General features: G+C 34.7%; 1 long non-coding RNA gene across 1 annotated transcript in view; it reads left to right on the forward strand.

Moving 5' to 3' along the window:
- Positions 1-268, forward strand: part of LOC134736504 (uncharacterized) — a 36,088-nt gene extending 35,820 nt beyond the window's left edge. The window contains exon 3 of the long non-coding RNA XR_010120568.1: positions 195-268. This is a non-coding gene — a long non-coding RNA (uncharacterized lncRNA). The remainder of the gene's footprint in view (positions 1-194) is intronic.
- Positions 269-7,702: the final 7,434 nt, after the last annotated feature.

Genomic DNA, 7,702 nt, shown 5'->3' on the forward strand with positions numbered 1-7,702 from the left:
CGAGGGAAGGAAGCATCCAGCATGGGAGAAAGATGTAGGCTGGGAGGCTAGGCCTGTCTTGTTCATTCACGTTTTTTCTGCCTGCTTTATATTCACTGTCAGCTGATTAGGTTGTGCCCACCAGATTAAGGGTGGTTCTGCCTTCCCCAGCCTACTGACTCAAATGTTAATCTCCTTTGTCTACACCCTCACAGACACACCCAGGGGATCAATACTTTGTATCCTTCAATCCAATCAAGTTGACACTCAATATTAACCATCACGGGAGGTAAGTAGACTCAATTCTTCAATTAAAAGGCAAAGAGTGGCTGAAGAGATAAAAAAAGTAAGACCCAACTATATACTACTTTCAAGAATTCCTAAACTAGTTCAACCATTGTGGAAGTCAGTGTGGAGATTCCTCAGGGATCTAGAACTAGAAATACCATTTGACCCAGCCATCCCATTACTGGGTATATACCCAAAGGACTATAATTCATGCTGCTATAAAGACACATGCACAGGTATGTTTATTGCGGCACTATTCACAATAGCAAAGACTTGGAACCAACCCAAATGTCCAACAACAATAGACTGGATTAAGAAAATGTGGCACATATACACCATGGAATACTATGCAGCCATAAAAAATGATGAGTTCGTGTCCTTTGTAGGGACACGGATGAAATTGGAAAATATCATTCTCAGTAAACTATCGCAAGGACAAAAAACCAAACACCGCATGTTCTCACTCATAGGTGGGAATTGAACAATGAGAACTCATGGACACAGGAAGGGGAACATCACACTCCGGGGACTGTTGTGGGGTGGGGGGAGGGGGGAGGGACAGCATTAGGAGATATACCTAATGCTAAATGACGAGATAATGGGTGCAGGAAATCAACATGGCACATGGATACATATGTAACAAACCTGCACATTGTGCACATGTACCCTAAAACCTAAAGTATAATAAAAAAAAAAATTAAAACAAATAGACTTGCAAATGAGCAAGAAGCAGAGATAAAACAGAATATTTAAAAATTTCAATTAATCCAGAAAAATACAGGAAAGAGTTAAAGCAGGTAAAAAGCAAATAGCAAGCTGAGAGATTTAAGCCTTATCATTTCAATATTATATTTGATGTAAATGACATAAATATTTAACAGGATAAATTGTCAGACAGGATTTAAAAAACGGCCCAACTCTGCTACCGACAAGAAAACTATGTTAAATATAAAGAAGTGATAAGATTAAAAGTAAGTCTTTAACAATGAGATCCCACTGCACACCTGTTAGAATGCTAATAGTACATGCTAGCAAGGATGCGGAAGAACCTTCAGATATTGCTGGGAGGAATGCAAAATATGGTACAACCACATTGGAATATTGTTTTTTTTTAAAGTTAGGCATACAATGTCCTTTATAAGGGAATCCTTACAAAGCTTTATTTATGATCACCAAAATCTGAAATTAATCTAAATGCTTTTCAACTGGTAAATGAATGATGTAATATGGTACATCCACATTATGGAATACTACTCGGAAGAAGAATGCAATGTACCACTGACACACAACCGCATGGATGAATCTCTAATCATTTGTGCTGAGTGAAAGAAGCCAGACTCAAAATATTACACTAATTTTATTTTTTATGAAATTCTGAAAGAGGTAAAACTATCTGACAAAACAGAACAGGGGTTACAGGGACTGAGAACAGGAGACAGCATTGAAGATAATGGGGCACCAAAGAATTTTTGAATTGATTGTGTTGCTTGCTAGATGACTGTATGCATGTGCCAATAGTCTGAGAATAACACTACAAATTATGCAATGTATACACTAAAATGCATAAAAATTGGGTCTCAAAAAAAAGTAAGTGGATGGATGGAAATTATTCAGTCACTATCATGTGAATCCTGGAGTGACAAGATTAATATCAAATAGTCTTCAGAACAAAATTATTACCAAATATTTTTATACAAATTACATGCTAAACAATAATATTTTGGATATGTTAGATCAAATAAAATGTATTATTCACATGAAAAAAAAAAAGAATTCCACTTCACCTATACAGACACACACAGACTAAAAGTAAAAAGGTGAAAAAAGATATTTCATGCAACTGAAAATCAAAAAAGAGCAGGAGTAGCTATACTTAGATAAGAGACTACAAATCAAAGATTGTAAAAAGAGAAAAGACAGTGACTGTAAAATGATAAAGGGGTCAACTTAGCAAGAGAGTATATAATAATTACAAATCTCTATGCACACAATACCAGGGCTCCCAAGTATATAAAGCAAACATTAAAAATTTGAAGGTAGAGATAGACTACAAAACAATAATAGGAGGGGGCTTTAACACCCTACTCTCAGTGATGAACAGCTCATTCAAACAAAAATAATCAACAAAGAAACATCAGAGTTAAAACTACACACTAGATCTAATAGGCCTAACTGAAATTGATAGAACATTGCACCCAGTTGCTGCAGAATACACATTCTTTACATCAGCACATAGTATATTCTCCAGAATAGACCATATGCTAGGCAACAAAACAAGTCTGAACAAAATCGACAAAACAGAAATTATACCAAGTATTTTTTCTTACCACAGTGGAATAAAACTAGAAATCAATAACAAGAAAAACTTCGGAAACTTCACGAATACATATTAAATAATATGCTTTTGAATGACCATTGAGTTAAAGAAATTAAGAAGGAAATTAACAATTTTCTTGAAGCATATAAAAATGGAAATAAAACATACCAAAATCTATGGGATATAGCAAAAGCAGTACTAAGAGAAAAATTTACAGCAATAAACACCCACATCTAAAAAGTAGAAAGACTTCAAATAAACATTCTAACAGTGCACCTCTAGCTACTAGAAAAGCAAAAACAAATCAAGCCCAAAATTAGTAGAAGGAAAGAAATGATAAAGATTAGAGCAGAAATAAATGACAGAAAGACCAAAATAACAATACAAAAGATCAACAAAATGAAAATTTGGGTTTTTGAAAGACAAATAACATTGATAAAGCTTTGGTTAGACTAACAAGAGAAGACAAAACTACATAAACATCAGAAACAAAATATGAGACATAACAACTGAAACAATAGAAATATAACAAATCATTATGATCAATTCCATTTTAATCATAATATAGGTTATGAACACTTATATGCCAATGAATTGGAAAACCTAGAAGGAATGGATAAATTCCTGGACACACGCAACCTACCAAGAATGAACCATGAAGAAATAGAAAACCTCAATAAACCAAAAATGAATAACAAGATTAATAGCTATAATAAAAAGTCTGCCTTCAAAGAAAAGCCCAGAATCAGATGGCTTTGCTGAATTTTACCAAACATTTAAAGAACTAATACCAATTCTACTCAAAGTCTTCAAAAAAATTTAAGAGAAGGGAATTTTCCCTCACCTGTTCTACAAGGCCAGCATTACCCTTCTACCAAAACCAGACAAAGATACAACAACAAGAAAAAAGGAAAACTAGAGGCCAGTATAACTGATAAAGATGCAAAAATCCTCAACAAAGAAACCAGCAAACTGAATTCAACAACACATTAAAAAGAGCACACACTATGATCAAATGGGATTAATCCCAGAAATGCAAAATGTTTCAACATATGCAAATCAATCAATTTGATACATCATATAAACAGAATGAAGGAAAAACAACATATGATTATTTCGATAGATGCCAAAAACATTCAATAAAATTTAACATTCCTTAACAATAAAACCTTCCTCAAACTGGGTACAGAAGAAACATACTTCAATATAATGAAGGCCATATATGACAAAACCACAACTAGCATTGCACTGGATGAGGAGAATTGAAGGCCTTTCTTCTAAGATCTGGAAAAAGGCAGCATGCTCACTTTCACCACTTTTATTTAATTTAGTACTGGAAGTACTGGCCAGAGCATTTAGTCAAGAGAAAGAAATAAGAACCATCCAAATTGGAAAGAGAAAAATCAAATTAGCGTTGTTCACAGGCAAGGGGATCAGGCCTTTACACTCCCATAATGAGCAGTTATTTAGTGTGAGCCATGGTTGGGATAAGGTGTCATCATCTTTGAGGAGCAGTTTCATCAACTGAAGACTCCAGGAAAGACTCAGCTGTGAGCCACAGTAGTCAATATTCTCAGCAGCTGGGAGACTAAGTCCTTTAGTCCTTAAGGGGTAGGTCTGAGTAATGCATCACAACACTCTCTATAAAGAAATAGTCAATGGCACTTTTTGGGAGCAGGGAGGAGGAATAGCTGAATAGAGTGAAGTCTGGGGTTTTCTTAAACAGCTTTATTGAGATTCACATACCACACAATTCACCATTTTAAAGTGTACAATTCAATGGTTTTTAATATATTAACAGAGTTGTGCATCTATCACTACAATCAATTTTAAAACATTTTATTATACTTAGAAAAACCTAAAGAACCCACCCAAAAAATCTCTTAGATCTTATTAATGAATTCAGTGAAGTTGCATGATCCAAAATCAATGTACATAAATCAGTATAATGTATATATGCCAACAGTGAACAACCTAAAAAAAATCAAGAAAGTAATCCCATTTATAATATCTACAAAGAACATAAAATACCTAGGAATCCATTTAACCAAAGAAATGAAAGATCTATATAAGGAAAACTATAGAAACACTGTTGAAAGAAATTGAAAAAGACACTAAAAATGAAAAGATATTCCATGTTCATTGATTAGAAGAATATTGTTAAAATTACAGATTCAATGTGATACCCATCAATATTCCAGTGACATTCTTCACAGAAATATAAAAGGCATGGAATAGTCAAGACATCAAATAGTCAAGACACCAAATAGTCAAAGCAATCCTGAGCAAAAAGAACAAAGTAAAGGCATCACACTACCTGACTTCAAATTTTACTACAAAGCCAGAGTAACCAAATCGTCGTGGTACTGGCATAAAAATAGACATATAGACCAATGGAACAGAATAGAGAACCCAGATATACATTCACACATTTACAGCCAACTTATCTTCAACAAAGCTACCAAGAACCTACAGTGGGGAAAGGACAATCTTTTTAATCAGTGATGCGGCAAAAATAGATAGCTGTATTATATGCAGAAGAATGAAACTAGACCCGCTCACCTTACCAAAAATTTAAATCACAACGGATTAACAACTTAAATGTAAGACCTGAAGCTATAAAGCTATAAAACTATTAGAAGAAAACATTGGAGAAACAATTCAGGATATTGGTCTGGGTAATTTTTTTGTATGTAAGACCTCAAAAGCACAGGCAACCAAAGCAAAAATAGATAAATGGGATTATGTCAAGCTAAAAACCTTCTGCACAGTAAAGGAAACAATCATCAAAGTAAAAACCCACAGAATGGGAGAAAATATTTGGAAACTAACCATCTGACAAGGGAATAGTAGCCAGAATACATACATATGCATGTGTGTGTGTGTGTGTGTGTGTGTATATGTATATATACACACATTTTATGTTTGAGATATATATATCTCAAAACAACTCAATAGCAAAAAAAAATTTAATCTGATTTTTTAAATGGGCAAAAGATCTGAATAGACATTTCTCAAAAGAAGACATACAACTTGCCTAAAATGTGTATGTACAAATGCTCAATATCACTAATCATCAGAAAAATGCAAATAAAACCCACAATAAGATATCATCTAACTCTAGTTAAAGTGGTTTTATCAAAAAGGCAATAATGAACGCTGGCAAGGATGGAGAGAAAGGGGAACCCTTGTACACCGTTTGTTGGAGTGTAATGTCGTGGTAGCCACTATGAAGCACAATTTGGGGGTTCTTCAAAAAATTAAAAATGAAACTACCATATAATCCAGCAATTCCACTACTGGGTATATATACCCAAAAGAAAGGAAATCAATATATCAAAAAGACATCTGCACTCCCATGTTTCTTGCAGCACTATTCACAATAGCCAAAATGTGGAATTAACCCAAGTGCTTATCAGTCAATGAAAGGATTTAAAAAATGGAATATATATATATATATAAAAAACAAAATATTATTCAGCCATAAAAAATGAAATCCTCTCATTTGCAGCAACATGGATGGAACTGGAAGTCATTACCTTAAGTGAAAGAAGCCAGGCACAGAAAGACAAATATCACTTGTTCTCATTCATATGTGAGAGCTGAAAGGTGTAGCTCATGGAAGTAGGGAGTATTTTGGTGGTTACCAGAGGCCAGGAAGGGTAGCAGGGAAGAGGGGATGAAGAGAAGTTGATTAATGGGTACAAATATACACTTTGATAGAAGAAATAAGACCTAGTGTTAGATAGATCAGCAGGGAGACTATCATTTACAACAATCTATTGTACATTTCAAAGTAGCTAGAATTCAAATGTTTCTAGCATAAAGAAAAGACATATTTAAGGTGATTGATATTCCAAGTACACTGATTTGATCTTTGCCAATTATATAAGCATATTAAATTACCACACGTATCTCAGAACTACATACATTTGTTATGCATCAATGAAAAAAAGACAGTCATTCAGTGTCAGGTGTTTTAAGTTGAGCTCCTTGGGAAGGAGACTCTCAGAAGGAGATTTGTATGGGGAAGGTTTATTGAGCAGTGCTAGTAAGAACATCTATAGAAGAGTAAGGGAAACACTAAACTGAGATACAGTTGCAAATGATCCCAAGGGGAGCTCTGGGGCTGAGATTACTCTGCAGAAATGTCCTGAATTGAGGCAAGGGGATCAGGCCTTTACACTCCCATAATGAGCAGTTATTTAGTGTGAGCCATGGTTGGGATAAGGTGTCATCATCTTTGAGGAGCAGTTTCATCAACTGAAGACTCCAGGAAAGACTCAGCTGTGAGCCACAGTAGTCAATATTCTCAGCAGCTGGGAGACTAAGTCCTTTAGTCCTTAAGGGGTAGGTCTGAGTAATGCATCACAACACTCTCTATAAAGAAATAGTCAATGGCACTTTTTGGGAGCAGGGAGGAGGAATAGCTGAATAGAGTGAAGTCTGGGGTTTTCTCAAACAGCTTTATTGAGATTCACATACCACACAATTCACCATTTTAAAGTGTACAATTCAATGGTTTTTAATATATTAACAGAGTTGTGCATCTATCACTACAATCAATTTTAAAACATTTTATTATCCCCTCCCCCCCAAAAAAAACCCCATACTCCTTCGCTATCACTCTCCCAATCCCTTCATCTCCCCTAGCTCTAGGCAAACACTACTTTCTGTCTTTGTAGACCTGCCTGTTGTAGACATTTCATATACACATGGAATCATAAAATAGGTGGTTCTTTGTGACTGGCTTCTTTCACTTCGCATAATATTTTCAAGGCTATGTTGTAGCATGAATCAGTACTTCAGTTCTTTTCATTGCCAAATAATATTCCATTATATAGATATGCCAGATTTTATTTATCTATTTATCAGTTGGTGTACAAATGTGTTATTTCTACTTTTTGGCTATGGTGAATAATGTTGCTATGAACATTCATGTACAAGTGCTTGGATGGACATATTCTCATGGGTGTATTGCTAGGATTAGAATTGCTAGATCATAAGGTAACTGTTAGAAATTGTCAAATTGTTTTTCAAAGCAGTCATACATTTTACATTCCCACTAGCAGTATTTCAGGGTTCCTATTTCTCCACATTTTTGTGAACACTTGTTAT

Source organism: Symphalangus syndactylus, chromosome 4 (assembly GCF_028878055.3).
Source record: "Symphalangus syndactylus isolate Jambi chromosome 4, NHGRI_mSymSyn1-v2.1_pri, whole genome shotgun sequence".
Taxonomy (NCBI): Eukaryota; Metazoa; Chordata; class Mammalia; order Primates; family Hylobatidae; genus Symphalangus; species Symphalangus syndactylus.